Source organism: Mustela lutreola, chromosome 2 (assembly GCF_030435805.1).
Source record: "Mustela lutreola isolate mMusLut2 chromosome 2, mMusLut2.pri, whole genome shotgun sequence".
Lineage (NCBI taxonomy): Eukaryota > Metazoa > Chordata > Mammalia > Carnivora > Mustelidae > Mustela > Mustela lutreola.
In genome coordinates this window covers 206,238,598-206,261,943 of record NC_081291.1, presented here as the reverse complement: position 1 = coordinate 206,261,943, position 23,346 = coordinate 206,238,598, and positions in this window count along the sequence as shown.

Here is a 23,346-nt window from a genome sequence, read left to right as displayed (position 1 = left end):
CGTGACATATTCAGGCAGAACATGCGCCTTCTTTATTTCCTGTTTTTCTCCGTCTAAAATACTTAGGGAGAGTATTTTACAGCCACTTGATAATTTGTGTCTTTGTAGAAGAATGATCTGGAGTAGCAATAATTATGTTAAAAAAAAACACACAGACACACACATAAGAGCAGCTTCTTCTAGGAATACTGATAAAATCAGACCCTGTCTGGTTTCTAACATTTGCTTCCCGGCTTTCCTCACACTCATCGCCCACTTGCAGCTTCACCTGTATTTCAGCCCCTAAAATGAACCTTATCTAATTAAGAGAAACCGGACTGAAGACAGTCTCTGATTTTCAGCAGTGAGACAGTCACCTCCTCTGCCTGTGTGATTTTGTGGGGTTCGCGCTGAGTGACCTTCCTTCTCCAGTGCCTCCTGGACAGCGCCTGTGGTTCAGACTCACTTGCAGCACTCCCCTAATCCACGCTCCAGACTGACGGTTGCTCCTCGCCCTCTCCGCTCTGTCCACTTCTATTATAGGTTGAGCACATCACATCACAGCAGCTTACATGTTTGAAAAGCAGATTACTGGAATCTTCAAAAACAAGAGTGAGGTATCTTTCTTCATATCTTCCTTCAACAGCTAAGGTAGAGGCACATGCAAGGACTTCAAGGATGCTTGCAAAAGGGCTGAATGAGTAATTGATAGAATTCCTTGCAGATTCAGTAAAAGAGGGTAGAGACCAAGTAGCCTTGGGTGTCCTTTCGTGGATTGTGGGAAGTCCTAGCCAGTTGACTCACTTTGCAGCATCAGTAATGTTATGATAAGGCCAGGCAGAAGCTATAAGAGACCCCTTCACTTGATTGGTTTCACTTTAGGGCTCTTTGGGTTGATCAACATTTTCTAGATACATTTCCACAGACTGAATTTTAGCACCCAGAGAATATTTCACTTCTTTGCTTTCCCTTCATTTTAGGGATCTGTATAATAGATGCAATGCTGCTGAAAGCAAAGTTTAAAGAAATAGACGAAATAAGAAGACAGTTCTTAAAATTTAATGGATGAAAAAAAAAATCAAGGAAGGTAGCCTCTTTTCTTTGGTAATCCAAGCTCCTTATTTTTAAGAGCTGCAATATTTCTTCTTCCTCCTCCTCTCTCTCCTCCTCCTCCTCCTTCTTCTTCTTATTCCATTGACTCCTCTTTAGTATGTAACTAGATCCAGTGGATTAGCTAGTGTTTTGGCAGAAGAAAAAAATCGACTACTACTGAATTTTACCATCTCACTTATTGATTATACCCATTTATTATAAAGATGACTAAAATAATCAAGTGCTCATCTCAAATGGTGGTTGTTGAATAATGAAAAAAAAAAAAAAAACCTAAACTGGATTGACCATAAGCATCAGTTATTAGTTCGCTAAACTTATCCAGGTAACTTTACATACTGACTCCCATCATTTCAATTTCATTTAAAATACTTCTGCTATTCTTTGTATTTTTGACATACTTCTGAATTATTTTAGAAAAAAAATTCTTATTGTTGAAGACAAGCAAAAGTTTCCTTTTATAAAAAATATATATTTTTATTTATTTGAGAGAGAGAGTCAGTGTGACCAGGGGAGGAGCAGAGGGAGAGGGACAAGCAGACACCTTACTGAGCTCAGAGCCCATCAAGGGGCTCAATCCCACGACCCCCAAGATCATGACCTGAGATAAAATCAAGAGTCAAACGCCTACCTGACGAAGCCACCCAGGTGCCCCCAAATATTAAGTTTGTAATAATCATTGCTATTGCTATGGGTTTTTAAATTTTGCCTTTAGTTATTTGTCCCTTTTAGATACTTATAACTTACATTCGTAACTTTTTACTTCTGACAACTCCTGGCTCATGTCCCAAATTCCAAATAATAAAATTATTAAGGTATCTTTGATCTTTATACATTAAGGTCTTAAACTGTTTTTGGGTTTTCTGAGAATGCTACTAAAAAATATAAAACTTTGCCTCTTTACATTTAAAAATAATGGATAACGAATATAAGTAGATTTGTTTGACATTCACCATATTTTTGTTTAAAGAATTTAGGCTTAAAAAAAACAACAAATTTCAAATGAAGCTTACTTTTTCTAGATTAATTTTTATAAGAAAATGGGTTAATGTAAATATATTTCAGTGGTTGCATTTTCAGGCTAAAAATATACTCAAATTTAAACATGCAGATTGGTACAATAGTCTAAAATTTTTCTTCTAGGTTTCAATGATTTTTTTTAAGACTTTATTTATTTGAGAGAGAGAGAGAGAGTATGAATGGTGGTAGGAGCAAAGGGAGAGGGAGAAGCAGATGCCCCACTGAGCAGGGAGCCCCACACAGGGACTTGATCCCAGGACCCTGAGATCATGACTAGAGTTGAGCGCGGACAGACACTTAACTGACTGATCGACCCTAGGTTTCAGTGATCTTATTAACCAAAAATACTCATAATATACTTTAGGGTATAAAGGCTCTGGGGATTTTTTCAGTGTTTTTATTATATGCAACCTATTCTTATCCCCAGAGTAATTACTGAGTATATTTTCCTGGATTGATTTTATGTTATATCTCCAAAGAATGTCTTCATGACTACAGCAATGGGGATATGAATATATTTTGTTTATTACATATTTGTAGTCAAGGTGGAGAGAAGGCTCAGCTTTTAGAGGGACAGGGGAAAAAAAGTTGCTTGACTTTTAAAAAATGTGTTTGAATTTTTATTTCCTCTCTTAAGGAGTCTCAATGCCCTTTTTCTGAGGATAGCATCATTCACTTCCCCTAAACTGTTATTAAGGAGCCTTGCAAGTCATTGTATTTAATTCAGAAACTCTGAAGCCCATGTCACTGTCAATCTTCAGATAAGTTAGAAAGGACAAATGGAATTTTCAAACTGGAGCCAACTTTCAGAAATTTTTGAACTCTGTGAATATCATCTCCAATCCCAGAGGCTGCCTTAATACAGACTGATCCTGTGAAATATTTTAAAGGCCTCATGTGATCATATTACTAAAAGATATCAGAAACTTTTTCTGTGAATTATCTTGTGAAATAATTTCTTCACAACTTACAGCCTGGAAAACACATTCAAGAATGTCTGCCCTGAACCTTGAATGGTCCTTGGGGTGTTGATCCTTGGATTCATATCCCTCAATTAAATAGACATCAGTCATTTTCAAATTACGGAGACTGTGTCAGTAAAAGAACTCAAACTGAGGATTGAGGAGAAGCTTCCAGAAACATCTGACAGCAGGAAAGAGACAGCTTCTGCCTGATACTAACCAAGCAGCTGACCGACAGCTAGAAGTGGACTATTTCTGCCCAAGTTCCATAGAACAAAATCAACAGAGCTATTGATTTTTATGCTTAATCTCTGTTTTTTTTTTTTTTTTTTGTTTTGTTTTTTGTTTTTTGTTTTTTTTTTTTGGTGCCCCTTTATATCTTCTTAGATATTTTCCTTTCCATTTGCTTATTTAAGATTTGTTATTTTTTGGGACATGAGGGTGGCTCAGTTAAGTGTCTCCCTTTGTCTTGGGTTGTGATGCTGGGTCCTCGGATCTAGTCCTATGGTGGGCTCCTTGATCAGTGGGGAGCCTGTTTCTCCCTCTGCCTGCCATTCCCCAGCTTGTGTTCTCTCTCTCTGACAAATTAGAAAAATGTAATTATTTTATGGACACATAATACCTCTTAACAGTGAAAAATCCCTATTTTTTTTGCAGATAAGCTGTCTTTTGATTAGCATTAACCTAACAATATTATATTAGTTTCAGGGGTACAGCGTATTGATTCAGCATTTTTATACATTACAAAATGATCACCTCAATAGATCTAGTTACCATCTGTCATTATACAAACTTATTCAGATATTGACTATATTTCCCATGCTATATGTTACACACAAGTGACTTATTTATTTATTTATGGGAAGTTTGTACCTCTTGTTCCCTCACCTATTTCACCTGTCCTCCTACTTTCTCTACTCCCCCCTATCCCCTCTACCAACCACCAGTTTGTTTTTTGTATTTAAGAGTTTGTTTCTGGCTTATTTTATTTATTTATTTTTAAAGATTTTACTTATTTATTTGAGAAAGAGAATGAGAGAAGGAAAGCATGAGAGGGGAGAGGTCAGTGGGAGAAGCAGACTCCCTGCTGAGCAGGGAGCCCAAGGTGGGGCTCGATCCCTGGACTCCAGGATCACCACCTGAGCCAAAGGCAGTTGCTTAACCAGCTGGGCCATCCAGATGCCCCTGGCTTGTTTTTAAATCGTATTAGTGAAATCGTATCTTATTTGTCTTTCTTGGACTTATTTCACTTACTACTTATTTGTCTTTCTCCGACTTATTTCAGTTAATACTCGCTAGGTCACTCCATGCTGTTGTAAATGGCAAGATTATTTTTTCTTTTTTATGCTTGCTTAAGATTTGTGCCTTCTTTATAGACACATAATACCTCTTGGCAATGATAAAGTTCCTATTCTTTTTGTAAATATTTTATTTATTTTTTATTTGTTTAATTGGCAGAGAGAGAGAGAGACTGCAAGAAAGGGAACACAAGGAGGGGAGTGGCAGAGGGAGAAGCAGACGTCACGCCAGGATCCTGGGATCATGACCTGAGCTGAAGGCAGCTGCTTAAAAGACTGAGCCATCCAAATGCCCCGATAAAGTCCCTGTTCTTAATATTGCCTTTCCATCCCTAGTAACTCCTTGATATACATCTTAATATCTGAAGAGTATTTGCTCACACTTTGGCTACAGTATGTCATGAAACAACTATTAAGTTTGTATTCTTTCATTTGGGTGTTTTCTTTTTTTCCTCATGTACCAGTTTCTTGTAATAAATCTGTAGGTTTTCTAAGTGATTTTTTCATATGGCAAACACAACAGACCAGAGATCCAGAAATTATGACATACCTAAGGTGGGAGTTTTGTTTCTGCACTGACACAATCCATGCGGAAAATTCCTGACAGATTTTTAACCAAACTTTTACAAATCAAACTTTGGCAGATAATTAAGGAACTGATGGTGTGCATTCCAAAACAAATCAAACTTTGGCAGATAATTAAGGAACTGATGGTGTGCATTGTTTTTATAGAGCTTACAAAAAACGATGTCCCATTTATGCTCAGTCTCCCACTTTTCCTTTAAATGTCTCCACTGACACGGTTACCATGAAATTATCTCCTGGGGTTGCACCATTCTTGATGAGTAATTCCTAAACATTACAAAGTTTTTCAACATTCCAAAGTCACAGTGTTGGTTGAAAATGGATCAGGACATAATAAGAAGTCTTACTTCACTTTTTGGTATTTGACTACTAACATCTTTTAAACCTCAAGCCTCCTTCTTTGCCTTTCTGCTCCGCCCTCAGGCAAACTGGTAAGAAATTCACTCCTGGGGCACCTGGGCGGCTCAGAGGGTTAAAGCCTCTGCCTTCGGCTCAGGTCGTGATCCCAGGGTCCTGGGATCGAGAGGGTCCTGGGATCCAGTCCCGCATCTGGCTCTCTGCTCAGCAGGGAGCCTGCATCTTCCTCTCTCTCTGCCTGCCTCTCTGCCTACTTGTGATCTCTGTCTGTCAAATAAATAAAGTCTTTAAAAAAAAAAAAAAGAAAGAAATTCACTCCTTTTGGTGCTGGAGGGAGATCCAGATCATGCAATTTCCTGCTCCTGTTCAGGAAACTCACTTTAAGTTCATTTTTATTTTCATATCTTTTGGCACTTTCTTTATTATTAAAAAAAAAACAACTTTATCTTACTGTGATAAGAAACTTAACATGAGTTCTGCCATCTTAATACATTGTTTCAGGTGTACAATGCAATTATTATTGACTGTAGGTACAACATTTTATGGCAGCAGATCTTTAGAACTTATTCATCTTACATCCTTGGAACTATACACTCATTGATTAGTAACTCCCCATGTTACTTCCCTGTTCTTAGCCCCTGGCAATCACTACTCCACTCTTTGACTTTATGATTTTGGCTATTTAAAATATCCCATGTATATGGGATCATGCAGTATTTGTCTTTCTGTGACTGATGTGTTTCAGGTACCATAATGTCTTCCAGGCTTAACCACGTTATTGCATTTTGCATAATTTCTTTCTTTTTTAAGTTAAGGTAAATATTCCACTATAGGTATATACCACATTTTCTTTAACCATTCATCTGTTGATAGACAGTGTATCCACATCTTGACAATTGTAAATAATGTTGCAATGAACATGGAATGGTAATATCTCTTTGAGATCTGATTTCAATGCTTTTGGGTATCTGCTCAGTAATGGGATTGTTATGACAGGTCTAATTTTACTTTTTTGAGGAACCTCCATACCGTTTTATTTTGTATTCCTATCACAGTGTGGAAGGATTGCAATTTCCCCACATCCTAACCGATACTTGATATCTTTGTTTCTTTACAATTTCTGACAATAATCATCCTGACATGTGTCAGGTGATATCTCACAGTGTTTTTTTTTATTTTCAAATTAATTAATTATTTATTTTTCAAAGATTTTATTTATTTATTTGACAGATCATAAGTAGGCAGAGAGGTAGGTAGAGAGAGAGGGAAGCAGGCTCCCTGCTGGGCAGAGAGCCTGATGTGGGGCTTGATCCCAGGACCCTGAGATCATGACCTGAGCCGAAGGCAGAGGCTTGAACCCACTGAACCACCCAGGCACCCCACACAGTGGTTTTGACTTGCATTTCCCTGATGACTAGTGACAATGAACATCATTTCATATAACTGTTGATCACTGATATATTTTCTTTAGAGAAACATCTAATCGGGTCAGCTCTACTATTTAACCACAATAAAATATCTGAGCCAATCTTCTTTCCTTGCTCTTTCAAGACATTTAAGACTTGTTTAAGAGGTTTATTCTATTCTACCCAGAGACCCCAAATCAAGTCATAAACCCTTTAGTCCTCTTGGCATATGTGTGTGTCATCAGTTTCGATACCCAAATCAAGTTTTGGGTGGGGTCCATTGGGTATTTACAGAACGGCCACCAAAGATGGCATTAATATTTTCTCTAGTGGTGCCTGGGTGGCTCAGTTGGTTAAGCATCTGCCTTTAGTTCAGGTGGTCATCTCCAAGTTCTTGGATCAAGTCCCATGCTGGGATCCCTACTTAGAGGGGTGTCTGCTTCTCCCTCTCTCTCTGCCCCTCCCCTCCTAGTTGTGTGCTCTCTCTGTCTCAAAAAAATAAGTAAAATCTTTAAATATATGTTCTCTAGCTTTACTTGAAAAATGACCTAATCTGGGTACCAGGAAATTCTTAGGTAGATAAGACAGCAAACTGGTGAAAAAATTATTTACTTCAGGAAATCTGCAAACCAATTTACCTGAGTTTGCTCACATGGGCAAATAGTTATCTAATCAGCACAATAGTCTGCTCACTTGGACAAATAGTTTGCTGGTCAAGACAATAGCTCACCAAGATTTGCTTTAAGACTTTGGTTTTGGTATGTCCACCAATCTTAGGCCAGTATGTCATGAACTCTGACATGAACTCTCAATCATTTTTTCTTGCCTTGTAAGTCTTATATTAAGACCCTGGAGTCCAGGAAGTAAAACCTATAAATACTCTTTCCTTTCCCTTTCTTTTCCTTTCTTCCCCTTTTGATACTGTTAGGAGTTTATAAAGGTCATGTTTTCCAAGTGTGCTAATAAGTTTAATAAACTGAGTTTTGACTGGTCAATAGTTTTTTTTTTTTTTTCCTTTTGAGGGGATGTGATCATTGTAGAGAATCTAGAATTAACACATATTATACCTTCCTTAAACCCTTAATTTTTTTCTAATTGCTCTTTACCTGGCTTAACTAATCTATAAGTCACTGCTGATTATTCAAATTGCAGCCATCCTTAATATTGACCCAAGTATTCCAAAGACAGTTTTCTGTTCTGATTTATATTTGACTCTTAGTCCATAATCAGGCTAAATTTCACATATACACAGGAATATGAACTCTTTAAGATCAAGAGGCTGTGTGTCTGCTATCTGTGGCGCTGTGATTTATACAGGAAGTACCCCATGAAATGTGTATTATGTTAATGAACTCCCACTGAATATGCTATTGACAAAATTCTTGACTTTATCACCCAACATATGGTGCTTCATATCTTGCGTGAGTTGTATTTATGTAGTTAATTCTTTAAACCAGAGGGCAGAACCAATTTGTGAAAATTATGTATAGTGCCAGAACCAAATCTAATATTGGAAACAGAGCACAACAAAGAGCTTTCATTCTCACATTGCAGATATCCTATTTTTACTATAAAGCCCACAAGATTGCTTAGGCATTTGATAGACATATTGTATTTCTTATGAAGTATTTAATTAACTAAATACTTAATGTCTATATTCTTTCACCACCTACAGTGCTAAGTTATATGTTGTAGTATTTCTATGTCTATTATTATTTCTTTGAACCAAGGTCTAATTATTTTATTTCATTATTAGATTACTCCAGCCTCTCAAAATCATGTCAGATTTTGATGCTGTCTTATACTGTACTAATTATTCTTTTCAGTTTTGTGCTCATAATAGATTTAGTATTATACTCTCTAAATCTTATATTGATTATTGATGAACTTCAGAACTAAACGGATCCAAGGAAAAAATTTTGTGTCCTGGATTAGAAGAGCTATAATCATACTAACACCATTTGGTCATGTGTATTTAAACTGGATACATGAGAGAAATCTGTGTAATTTGGAAAGTTTTGTCAGATGTTTTCCCATTGGTGGATCAGAGTCTACAGATAATCAATATCTCTGAAATGAAACACTAAAACTTCTGGTTTGTGTATAATTCTAAGACCCCATTCACTGATAAAATATTGATTCATTCTTCACATCTCATTTTAGACACTATTTCTGGGAATCTTGCTGATTACACCTTCCAAGAATGGTTAGGCACCTTATCTATATATTCCTATAGGACTCTTTACTACACTATGACAGAAGTTTCATACTTCATAGTCTTATAGAGGACAGCACCCTTAACCTTTGAAGTTTGGCCCAGGTCTTGGTAGTTGGTCCTGAAGACCTTGCACTGATATTTTCTATGTTGTTAAATTATGAGCAGTTCTTGTAATGATCCTCCATCTCTGCATACTTACCATCCTTTGTAGAATGCCTATGGTCTTATCCAGAGGATTCAGTTAATCTGAATGCCCTGAAAACATTAGGGACCTGAGTACATTGCTTGAGATTGGTACATCCGTCTGTCATAGCTTCTGGCATGCTATTATTCTCTAACTTATTGAAATTGGTTGCCTATACTAGAGGCTAGTACTACCTCTGAAATTTCCAGAGTGGATTTGTGATGCACCACCTAGACTCCCCTTCAGGACAAAAAGACTGAGTCCCTCAGATTCTCAGAATGTTGATATCTAAATATTCTCAGGTGACAGCTCTCTCTGGAAAATGCCCCATGCTGGAATCAGCTGCTTTGGCCAAGGTCACACCCCCTTCCTAGAGATAAGTTACATGTGATGATGATAGCTGCAAGAATACAAAACTTATACCTTACCACAACATACATAATGCCAAAGAACCATGATAGCTGCAGAGTTCCTTGTAGGTTCTACTTAGGGTTTTGTTTGGAGGACATAACAGTTCAACCTCTCCTTCTGGTCAATCATGCTGATTGCATTTCTTCTTGAGGTAGTCATGTGCTCTCTGATAAAGTTCTTGCATATTAATCTTATTAGATTCTGATTCCCAGGACCCCAACCTGAAGTCATCATTGCCAGCACTGTTCAGAGAAATAAATAGAATTTAGGAACTTAATCCTTTGCTAGCTCACATCTAGGTATGGTCATTAGTATTAGATGAGCACAGATGACTCTGGCATAAGGGAGTCAAACTGCTGTTAAAACTTTCTCTCACAGTGAAATGGCAGTGGAAGGTGAAAGGTATCAGTGAAAAGGAATAAGTGAAAAGCTAGGGCAATGTTTTACAACTTTGAGAGATGTGGGGTAAGTAACTACTGACATAAAGGACAGTGAAATGAAATGATTGTTGCTAAGTGCAGTAGATACTTTAAAAAAGCTAACTAAAGGATAGCAGTGATTAGACAGCAACTAAAAATTAATTGTGAAAGCTAAGGGACTTCCTTGGGTAATACAGCAGGCTCTAATTAGAGCCAGAGAACAATGAAAATGGAAGAACAGGCCAAATACTTTTTTTTTTTTTTTGAATGAAGTACTAAATCTTCAAAGAAATTTAAACAGTGAACCAAGATAGTTCTATGTGAAGTCAAGGCTCTGACTGAGCAATAAAATGACTTAGTCATATGATGCAAACATCTGGGTTAATACATTAAACAATCTTGTGTTCTCAGATCATGCCCCCCTGCCAACCACCTGTTCATGCAGAAGCAGCCTACTCCTGGGGCACCTGGGTGGTTCAGTCGGTTGATTCTGGCTCAGGTCATGATCTCCCGGTTGTGAGACTCAGCTCCATTTCAAGCTCTGTGCTCAGTGGGAAGTCTGCTTGGAAGTCTCTTTTTCCTGCTGATCTCCCTACCTTCTCTCTCTCTCTCTCTCTCTCTCTCTCTCTCTCTCTCGTAAATAAATAAATCTTAAAAGAAAAATAAGAAGTAGCCCACTTTTCCTTATTAAAGTCTGGCATACTTCCTCCTCAGTAGAGTATCTCTGCTGTAGGAACATGTGTGTCTCATCCTCAAGATCTATCCTTATCTCCTTCTCTGGTTGTTGGGCTCTTAGGATTAAATCCCAACATAATTTAGCTGTAGGAAGTGTTTGTTGGATAAGAGATTAAAGTGACTGTTACCCAAGGACCTGCTGGAAATAGTTACCCTTTTCCTGGGGAGAGAAATAAAGTGCATAATGTAAACATAACAAACACTTCAAAGAAGGTTATCAGAGAAAATTTAAGTACATGGCACAGAAAAATCATCCATAAAACATATTTTTAAATGAATGAATGAATAACTCAGCTCATGTCACCTCCTCTATGAATATTCCATGTCCCATCAAGGCAGAAGTGCTTCTTCTTGTGCACACCAATATCCTCTTACTGATATTTCTATTGTAAGAGTTATTCCATTGCTGTTATTCTTCAGAGACCTGTCTCTTCTATCACTAGGGACAATTCTGGAGAATACTGAGTAGACTTGATTGATCTCCGAATATAGAGTAGATAACTATCATAGCGTCTGCTTTTGAGATGAAACATTGAAACGTACATAGTTATTTTTAATTATAGGACCATTTGGACTGAGGAAATGATGACTCACTCATCTTTTAGGTCTTCTCTTAAACTCACTTTTCCTTAAAATGTTTTATAGTTTCCAAATAAATGAGTGAATAGGTGAATAAAGGCAATTTTAAAAATTCAGTTGAGATAATTAAAACTCTCTCAATGGTATCTGGCTGGCTAAATGGGCTTGATAGACCAGACATCTGAATATGTTTGAGTTTGAGTTGGCGTGATTATACTAAAATGATAATGCTAAGTGAAGTTTTCTTTCCTCTACATCAGTCAGATAATGTTTTGGGGGGACCCAATTCTTTGTTGCTTCACCCAAAATACATGACTTTGAGAAAATGAGTAATTCTAACCAATTCCATTTGGTTTACACCTAGCCATAATGATAGAATGTTGTCAAAAATGGCTCTAAAAGTCAGGGTCATTATCTATTACAAACACATGAACTCAAGCTGCTAATTTGAGGCTTAAGATAAGCTCTCAAAAGATAGCTGTTTGCAGTTTCTCTATGTAAGTTGAAGCCAACTAACTTAAAGCAACTGAAAGACATTTTCTTTGGCATCCAGGACAGAAGACACAATAACGCAACCATGCTCCTACTGCCTAGAACAATGGTGAAGCCTCATAATACTCAGCTCCAAGTGACAGATGCAAATTCTTGGAAATTGTGCTAAAAGGAAATTAATAAACTGGCTACATGACTAAGAGAACATCAAGTGTCATGGAGGGACATTCATGAAAATATGGATTCAGCTGGTGCTGTTCAGAGATCAGAAAAATATATTTTTGTGTTACATTCAATCTGTGATGTTCCAATGAGAGCATATGGCATCCAGTAATCCACTATCAAGGCTGATCTGCTCACTCTCAAAATGACCAATACTACAGAAAGAGGGATTAGAGTCTCTGATTTATTTCATTCTTCCCAATGTTATATACAGGGGATTAAGGATGACTGATGCTGATACACTGAAACCACCAGTGTAGGCCAAGTAATTCTTTTTTTTTTTTTTTCTTTTAAAGATTTTATTTTTTTATTTTTTTATTTTTTATAAACATATATTTTTATCCCCAGGGGTACAGGTCTGTGAATCACCAGGTTTACACACTTCACAGCACTCACCAAATCACATACCCTCCCCAATGTCCATAATCCCACCCCCTTCTCCCAAACCCCCTCCCCCCGGCAACCCTCAGTTTGTTTCGTGAGATTAAGAGTCACTTATGGTTTGTCTCCCTCCCAATCCCATCTTGTTTCATTTATTCTTCTTCTACCCACTTAAGCCTCCATGTTGTATCACCACTTCCTCATATCAGGGAGATCATATGATAGTTGTCTTTCTCTGCTTGACTTATTTCGCTAAGCATGATACGCTCTAGTTCCATCCATGTTGTTGCAAATGGCAAGATTTCATTTCTTTTGATGGCTGCATAGTATTCCATTGTGTATATATACCACATCTTCTTGATCCATTCATCTGTTGATGGACATCTAGGTTCTTTCCATAGTTTGGCTATTGTGGACATTGCTGCTATAAACATTCGGGTGCATGTGCCCCTTTGGATCACTACATTTGTATCTTTAGGGTAAATACCCAATAGTGCAATTGCTGGGTCATAGGGCAGTTCTATTTTCAACATTTTGAGGAACCTCCATGCTGTTTTCCAGAGTGGCTGCACCAGCTTGCATTCCCACCAACAGTGTAGGAGGGTTCCCCTTTCTCCGCATCCTCGCCAGCATCTGTCATTTCCTGATTTGTTGATTTTAGCCATTCTGACTGGTGTGAGGTGATATCTCATTGTGGTTTTGATTTGTATTTCCCTGATGCCGAGTGATATGGAGCACTTTTTCATGTGTCTGTTCGCCATCTGGATGTCTTCTTTGCAGAAATGTCTGTTCATGTCTTCTGCCCATTTCTTGATTGGATTATTTGTTCTTTGGGTGTTGAGTTTGCTAAGTTCTTTATAGATTCTGGACACTAGTCCTTTATCTGATATGTCGTTTGCAAATATCTTCTCCCATTCTGTCAGTTGTCTTTTGATTTTGTTAACTGTTTCCTTTGCTGTGCAAAAGCTTTTGATCTTGATGAAATCCCAGTAGTTCATTTTTTCCCTTGCTTCCCTTGCCTTTTGCGTTGTTCCTAGGAAGATGTTGCTGCGGCAGAGGTCGAAGAGGTTGCTGCCCGTGTTCTCCTCAAGGATTTTGATGGATTCCTTTCGTATATTGAGATCCTTCATCCATTTTGAGTCTATTTTTGTGTGTGGTGTAAGGAAATGGTCCAATTTCATTTTTCTGCATGTGGCTGTCCAATTTTCCCAGCACCATTTATTGAAAAGGCTGTCTTTTTTCCATTGGACATTCTTTCCTGCTTTGTCGAAGATTAGTTGACCATAGATTTGAGGGTCTATTTCTGGGCTCTCTATTCTGTTCCATTGATCTATGTGTCTGTTTTTGTGCCAGTACCATGCTGTCTTGATGATGACAGCTTTGTAATAGAGCTTGAAGTCCGGAATTGTGATGCCACCAACGTTGGCTTTCTTTTTCAATATCCCTTTGGCTATTCGAGGTCTTTTCTGGTTCCATATAAATTTTAGCATTATTTGTTCCATTTCTTTGAAAAAGATGGATGGTACTTTGATAGGAATTGCATTAAATGTGTAGATTGCTTTAGGTAGCATAGACATTTTCACAATATTTATTCTTCCAATCCAGGAGCATGGAACATTTTTCCATTTCTTTGTGTCTTCCTCAATTTCTTTCATGAGTACTTTATAGTTTTCTGAGTATAGATTCTGTGTCTCTTTGGTTAGGTTTATTCCTAGGTATCTTATGGTTTTGGATGCAATTGTAAATGGGATTGACTCCTTAATATCTCTTTCTTCTGTCTTGCTGTTGGTGTAGAGCCAAGTAATTCTTGATAGAGAGAAATGACAGATACATCCAGCTGTGCACCTGGACACTGGGAAAACACTGATGAAACTTTGCTTTGGGTTTAGAAATGTTCATTCTGATAGATCTTGTATATATTTGCATAATGCAGGAAAGAAAGCTATGTGAAGTCTGTGATAAAAGGCACATTTGGAATGTCAAGTTGGCATTTTCATAAGTATACTTCCTATTTGGGAATGAAATTGAATTAATTAGAAACATACACTACGTGTTGTTTTTCAGTAGGTGTTTACAAATTTCCCTGCAAAAAGAATGACACTTTAAAATGTCCACTCTGTTAGGGTGTGGTCACAGTGAGATTAGCATTGAGCTCTTTTGGCAAAGACACATTTGCGACAGTGAGTGTTGTCAGCACAAAGGACAAACCAAACCTAGCTTCGTAACTAAGAACAATGGGCAGTGCCCAATTTCTGCTGTCCTCAGACCTTAGCAAAGTGTCTGGAAAACATATCTGTTGCTTCACAAATGTTTGATGAATTGAATTACATATGTAAGGAAGATCAAACAGATTACAGATTGCAAATTTGCCCCGGAAAGAAACAAAACAAAATAAAACAAAATGTCAAAGTGTGGAAATCATTGTAATATTTTTGACAATACTTGAAGATGTCAATTTATATATATATATATATATTTTAAATTTTTTATTTTTTATAAACATATATTTTTTATATACATATATTTTTATCCCCAGGTCTGTGAATATATATTAAATGTACTTATTTAGAAATAAAACTGAATGTAGTTACTTCTGTTTAAATAATACCTTCCAAAATCAGTTTTCTTAAACCAAAGGGCCACTCTTTTGCCCCATCATGGGGTTTAAGTGATTAGAAATAGACTTATTTGATCTGTCTTCAATTCCATACTGATAGAGTCCCCAAATAAGCCATCATGATACAACTTTAGAATTCCACTTAGCATTAGATTAACTGTTAAATTGGTACATTGGCTGGATGATTTAATACCAGGAGAAAAATGATCTCCTTTGAAGAATAGGTATACTGTTTTTTATCAGATCATGACAGATAATTTATGATGTTTCCATTTTTATCTTGCCAGAATGCCCAGAACTAAATGCTCAATTAATATAACTACTTAGGCATATGTTGACATATATCTTTGACCTATTTCTATTTTCTCTTTATATTCTAATATTAGTAAAACCATGTAAACCCACACATATATAATAGGTTTGTAGGTGGGCACTAATCTACAGATCAGATAACTGTCATTATAAAGATATTAAACAACCTGAAAAAAATCTGTTGATTAAGACAAACAAGACCTGAGGGTACTCAAAATGAATGAGATGTGAGGAATGACCTTAAAACTAGACACCAAACTCTGTTGTGTCTTACAAAACATCATTATATTTTAAATATTTATTAAAGTCACCAGAATATTGGTCTCTATTTACCTTCAGTTTCAAAAGGAAGGATTAAACAAACATTTGTTCTTTGGAAGAAAATTTTATGTCCTAGTAAGGATAATTAATATTAGCTTCTCCCATTTATTAAAAGAAATAAAGCTTAAATACCATCTGGAATTATGTTTTTCCTTTAATTCATTTCTATGATAATATGCAAACACTCAAATTTATTGGTATTTGTTTGTTTTTATCACATACATAGTAAATATTTGGTAATTATAGCATATGATATATAGCATATATAAATGGATATGTATATAAACATATATTTATATGGTATGTAAAATAGGAAACATATTGGATAGTACGTTGTTTTTGAAGAATCAACAAAAGATTTCTTAATCTAAGAATTTGATAATATTTTGTCAGGTTTCTAAATTGAAAGTTTGCTGAGTGGTATTTGCAGAATTCTTTTTCAATAAAAAAATCTCAAACTGCACAAAGATGTAACAAATGTCTTCTTTAACTAGGATATTAGAGTAAACCACCATTTCTGTTATGTTGAAGATTACTATTTAAAAAAGAGTTGGCTAGAGTCTAAAGTTAAGCTTTTAAAATAGAAAACATTTTGTTTTATTTGAATTATTTTTAACAGGAAGATAGATAAACTTGTATTATTTGCTTCGTTGGATAAGCTAATATGCTATGGATTCTTGTGCTAATCAGTTTATGAAAGCGATCATTCTGGCATGTTATATAAAAGATTGAAAACTGAGATCTGTAACATACATAAAGAGTACTAAAGAGGTAAAAACATTGAGTAACATTTTTGCTGAGTGACAGGTGTATTTTGTGCTAGTCTATCACCATCAGGAATTGTGGGAAATCCAAACCCCTAAGAGTCTTTTATTGAGATCTTAGGACAATATATGGAACAATAAAACACAACCTTGGAGCTTTTTGATTTGATGCAGGTGTCATTTTATAAGGGATTTCTATATTCAAATGCTGGGTTTCACCTTACTGGAACCAAATTATGCCTCTAGCACCAGCTGTCTATGACCATTCAAAGAAGAAATAATAGCAAACATGTTTTATATCACACTAGTGCTATGGATTCCACTACTTAGTAAAGATAGTTTTGAATTATTCTGTTCCCATTTATGAAATATTTAAAAAGTCAAACTACTTTTTAAAATCATAACGTACCCATATCTCTTCTTATGACTTTAACTCATTCCTGAAGACCCTGTACCTAAGTGAAAAAAAGATTAACTGAAAAAAAAATGTTTTGACTTTAATTAAAAAAAGATACATACCATCCTAACTCAAAATTCCCAGGCATTTTCAGACAGAAATATATATCAAATGAATACTGAAAATAAGTTTATATAAGTTATAAGTAATTTGAAATTAAATGCAGTTTGTACATAAATGAAATGTGGTAGAGTTTCATGTATTCTTTCCTTTTTCTTCTTTTACCATGTTCTTTGAAATTTTTTCAATCTTTTAGGAACTAAAATGCATTTAAAACACACAATTACTCGGCATCAGGGAAATACAAATCAAAACCACAATGCGATATCACCTCACAGCAGTCAGAATGGCTAAAATCAACAAGTCAGGAAATGACAGATGCTGGCGAGGATGCGGAGAAAGGGGAACCCTCCTATACTGTTGGTGGGAATGCAAGCTGGTGCAACCTCTCTGGAAAACAGCATGGAGGTTCCTCAAAATGTTGAAAATAGAACTGCCCTATGACCCAGCAATTGCACTATTGGGTATTTACCCTAAAGATACAAACGTAGTGATCCAAAGGGGCACGTGTACTCGAATGTTTATAGCAGCAATGTCCACAATAGCCAAACTATGGAAAGAACCTAGATGTCCATCAACAGATGAATGGATCAAGAAGATGTGGTATATATACACAATGGAATACTATGCAGCCATCAAAAGAAATGAAATCTTGCCATTTGCGACAACATGGATGGAACTAGAGCATATCATGCTTAGCGAAATAAGTCAAGCGGAGAAAGACAACTATCATATGATCTCCCTGATATGAGGAAGTGGTGATGCAACATGGGGGCTTAAGTGGGTACGAGAAGAATCAATGAAACAAGATGGGATTGGGAGGAAGACAAACCATAAGTGACTCTTAATCTCACAAAACAAACTGAGGGTTGCTGGGGGGAGGGGGTTTGGGAGAAGGGGGTGGTATTATGGACATTGGGGAGGGTATGTGTTTTGGTGAGTGCTGTGAAGTGTGTAAACCTGGTGATTCACAGACCTGTACCCCTGGGGATAAAAATATATGTTTATAAAAAATAAAAAAAATTATATTAAAAAAAACATAAAAAAAAAAACACAATTACTGAGAGACAATACCTTTCAGGTTTTAGGGCAAGGTAAAGGTTAAACACTGAGGCCCTGGAAAACCATGGAAGAAACGAATACACACAATTGACCAAAGTCATAGCATTTGGTATCCCTTCATCTCTCCCATTTTATGTAAGTACACAAAACTAAAAGGGTTTTGGGCTCATCCAAACAAGAAATACAATTCAACTTTATTTCATAAAACATCTGTCAATGAAAACCATGGTGTTGGATAAACTGGTATGTGTGCTTTTTTTCTAAAATCATAATGTCAAAATATCACTCATATATAATATTTTCTGGTAACATTTCAAATGAAACTTATTAAACAAATACAAAAGGAGACATCATCAAAATAATGCAAAAGTTTTTAAGAAGCTGATGTGGCTAAAAATCTTGACTGTTGCAGACTTACATCACTAAACCTTTTCAGTCATAAATATTAAGTTAGGTAACAAGCTTAATTTATACAACTTCTGTATTTTTGATGGCTTTTAATTTTGGAATTGATATCCAATTAAACTGATACTTTACATTCATTTGTTTATATTAATTTCACTCAGAATTAATTTTTCAAGAGCATCTTGATATTCAGGATGTTTTTAGAGGACTTGGAATACTGTTTCCCCTAAATAAGGTATTTTAAGTTAAAATACAAGAGACATAAAATTTAATAGTCAAGGCTTAAATTGAAGCTTTATCTTCATTCTTTGTTAAAGGAAAATATTACACTACTAAGGATAATGGAACCATCATGGAAAGGATCTTCTTGGGTTACTGTAGTCCTTTTTTTTTTTTCCCAAAGTAGTTTATATTCACTTGTGAAATGATAATTTTTGTTTTTTAACTTGGCATGAATAGAATACAAACTGACATAGCTTATACTGCTCTCCTATTTTTTCCTTGACTTTCATCAGCTGTGCAGGAAGACTGAAGGGAGAAAGACTTTTCTCTCCTTTGTTGTTCTCTTTATTGTTTCCCCATTCCTTTAATCTGCCATAAATGGAGGAAAGTGAGAGTTATATTGATATTAATTTTGCTTTTTGTTTGGGCCTAAGTGAACCAGTTGGCAGGAATATGATGGAAAATATTCTTTTGGAACTTGAATTTTCCAAAGACAAATGTTCAGAATCTGGGCTTAAGCGTCTGCTGTAGGGAGGCAGGGAACAAGAAGAGGACACAATGGGTGCGCAGGAAAGGAATATGGTAGGTCCATGATCATTGCTTCTTACAATGACAAAAAGTTATGTTTGCTATCTTAGCCTGTCTGGCTCTGGATGATTAAAATGGGCAAAAATTAGAACTTGAATCTAAGGAACAAATTTTCCCCACAGATTGTTCTCAGGCCAAACCATGCCTATATTCAGAATATTTGTTCCTGGCTACCACCATGTATTAGTTTATTAGGTTGCTGTTTTTGTCCTCTAGGGTAGCCCTAACAAGATACTGAGGACAGGATGGCTTAAACAACAGAAATGTATTTCTTAATAGTTCTGGAGGCTAAAAATCCAAGATCAAAGTGTCAAGATTTTTGGTTTCTCCTGAGGTTTCTCTCCTTGGCTTGCAGATGGCCACCTTTTGACCATATCTTCACATGGCCTCTGCTTTGTGTGCATCACTGGTATTTTTTTCTCTTTTTATAAGAATACTAATCATTGGAGTAAGGACCACCCTAACAAACTTTTTTAACTTATTTATTTCCAAATAAAGTCATATTCTGAGTTAGGACTCAATATATGAATTTTGGGGAGACAGAGTTCAGTCCATACAACTATTATTATATTATATTATAATCTTTAAGTAAAGATAGTCTAAAGGTAAATGTAATATAATGCCTGTCCCAGGATATGAAAAATGATTTTCAAAACTAACCTATTTAATTAAGAGACATCAAGCTCCAAAGTTGTTATGCCTAGAACATCATTAAAATCTTTTTTTTTTTTTTTTTGTGGGCACCAAGTAAAATGGTACTAAATTAACTGGATATTCACATGGAACAAATAAACCACTTTTTTCAAGCCCTACCTCATTTTATAAACAATATTTATTTCACACTGGGTCATGGATCTAAGTATAAATGAGAGAGCCATAAAATTTGTAAAAGAAAATATAGGAAAGTATATGTGACCATAGGGATAGTCACATGTTTTGCAGATAGGATACAAAATAACCATTCATAATGGGAAAAAAATGGAAAATTAAAAAAAAAAGAAAAAATGGGACGCCTGGGTGGCTCATTTGGTTGGACAACTGCCTTCAGCTCAGGTCATAATCCCGGAGTCCTGAGATTAGGTCCCCCATCAGGCTCCCGACTCCACGGGGAGTCTGCTTCTTCTTCTGACCTTCTCCTAGCTCATGCTCTCTCTCACTGCCTCTCTCAAATAAATAAATAAAATCTTCAAAAAAAAATAATTTCTTTTGAAAAACGATCTTTTCTTTTAGGAAATGAATCAATAGTTTACAGTCTGCCCAGTGGTAGAATACATTTGATACTGGATGTTTTTTATTTGTTTGTTTTGTTTTGTTTTGTTTTTCTGGTGAGAATAAAGAGTTTTATTTTAAAGAAATGGTAATTCAACAGCAAATGTTACCAAGGATGAAGATAATGGACTAGAGCTTAGCAAACCATTATTAGGAAGCACACACACATATATGAATACACTCATATGACCACAAATTGATAGTCAATAATCAGTAACTATAAATCATAATAATCTAAATCTGGAAACAAACCAAATGCTTGTCAACAGGAGAATAAACACACTGTTGCAAACCTGCCTAATGTAGTACTACTCAGCAATAAAGAAAAACCACTACTGAAACATGCAATAATGTGGATGGGTCTCTCCCACTGAAAGAGACAAGGAAACTCTGCAGTAAATGTGTCTTGTCAAATGCATTGAACTGAACACTTAGAATCTATGCATTTTGTTGGATAAAGATTAAAAAAATAAAAAATACACACACACACATATATATATGTATATATATATATATATAACTTTTTGATAACAGTAAAAAGGCTGAACATCTGTTTGTTATTGGATATTGTCTTAACACTTCTGGAGAGATAGGAATAGGTTTCAGCTAAATTAATTATTATAACCAATAATTATGAATTAGGTGCCCAAGAGGAGTTATACTGGAAAGGTGTTGGGGAATAGGAAGATTCTGAGAAGGTGGTTTTATTTTATTTTATTTTTTTCTGATAGAAAGTTATCACTTGAAAAAACATACAACACACACACTGTACACAAATGTTCTCAGAATTGTCTTAGAAGTAATCTAAACACATTTCACTATGATTTTGTTAAAGTTTCTATCTGTGAAGTATGCACACTTTTTATTCCTGCGCTATAGGTTAGCCAATAAAAAATACAACATCAATTCCTGTCATCTGTGAAAATCTCTGATGAGTTGTGAACTTCATGCAATTTATACTTTAATCACTGTTCTTGGTAGTGAAGTGACTGACTGTATTAGAGCCCCCTTGACACATGTAGAGGTTATAAAAGAGAGAACAAAAATACAAGCTCTATTTGGACCCCACTTTTTTTCCTTCTGGGAAGCATATTATTGATGAGAAAGGGATAGCCTCTTCCACAGGCCCCATAATACTCGGGGAAGTTTCCTAGGAAGATGTCTAAGTTACATGATTAAAAATTTGAGCATGATGTTAGGGGGAAGAGTGTATCCTGTGGTGCAGTCTTCAGACAGAATGATGGACATATTCAATCAGGTATTCAAATCAGGGCAAATTTTGTGTTGTTGTTTTTCTTTTATAGATTTTATGTATTTATTTGGCAGACAGAGATCACAAGTAGGCAGAGAGGCAGGCAGAGAGAGAGGCAGAAGCAGGCTTTCTGCTTGAGCAGAGAGCCGTATGCGAGGCTCGATCCCAGGAAGCTGGGATCATGACCTGAGCTAAAGGCAGAGGCTTTAACCCACTGAGCCACCCAGGTGCCCCAAATTTTGTGTTTTTATTTCTACTTCACATGGACTCATTTACAACTGAGTAACCCTAAGTTGCCACTGAGAAACTTAGATTAGAATAAATAACGGGATGAAGAAATTATATATCAAGACATGGAATGGAATATTTGATAACCTTTACATATCATGTTAATTTATGGAAATCTAAATAATCTGGAAAAAATTGTAAGTGATAAAATAGACAACAGAAGAAAACTTTAAAAATCTACAACCAACAGAAACAACAAAAATAATAGGTAACATCTATGTAGTGCTAATTCAGTGGCAGGTATAGATCTAAACAACTTTACATATGCTTCAACTCATTGAATACAACATTATGAGTAAGTATTAACATTTTCCTCATTTTTTTGTGTGAGATAGTTGAAGCCGAAAGTGATGAATTCACTTGCCTGAGGTTGCACAGATAACAAAGCCAAATCTAAGACTCAAAACCAAATTGTCAGGCATCAGTTTGATCTCCTATTGTATGATCCTATACACACACATACACATACACACACAGTTACAACAACCAATTGGAAAAAGAAAAAAGTGACAGCCACTTGCAAGGGGAAACAAGTTCCTTTCCACCTAGAAAACAATCATGGATTCTTGTTCAAACAAGAAACATCCATCATCTCTGGATATCTTATAATACTACCTACTTCCATGTCCTTACAACCAGAGATAGCATCATTTTCCATGCAGAGAATTCCACTATAACATTGTGCCATTATTTATATGGATAACTAGTATAATGTGTGAAACTTTAGATCTTAAATCCTGAAATGATCTTCAGTGATTTTTTTTCTAACTTCTTTAGAATTAGGAAAAAGTTATATTTCTTAGTATAAGCACAGTTATCAAAATGCCTCTTAACTGGAAACTTACTTAATGTCTCTGAACTCCTACTTTGCTAGAAAATTCAGGAACCATCCATGTGCAAACAATTTCCAGATGACTTTTCCTGTTGGATCCCTTTTGGGTTTCTCCATTTGGAGGCACTAATGGGAGATCAGAAGGCATAAACACCGAAGACCAAGAGTTCTTCATCTCTGGTTCTATCTTCCTCTGTCTTGGGGGCTGTGTCTCTTGAGTGCCTCTTCCAATCTCTCAACTTCTGAGCTAGCAATTCCTCCTGAGTTGTAGTTCTTGTAACACTATTTCTTCCTCATTCTCCTGTAGCCCTAGGAATGGTAGCTGTCACCTGCAGTTTCTTGGTTACTTTACTTCCTCCTTTCACTCCTCCAGTTTTCTAGTATCTATATTACCAACATCCTATATTAAGCCCATTCTTTTTGAAATATCTAGCTTGGTTTCTCTATTTTTTAACTGGACCTTGATCAGGACCCTCTTACACACTCATGTAACAAATTCTTATCAATAAGAGTGGATTCTAGAGAGAGTAGAAAGAGAA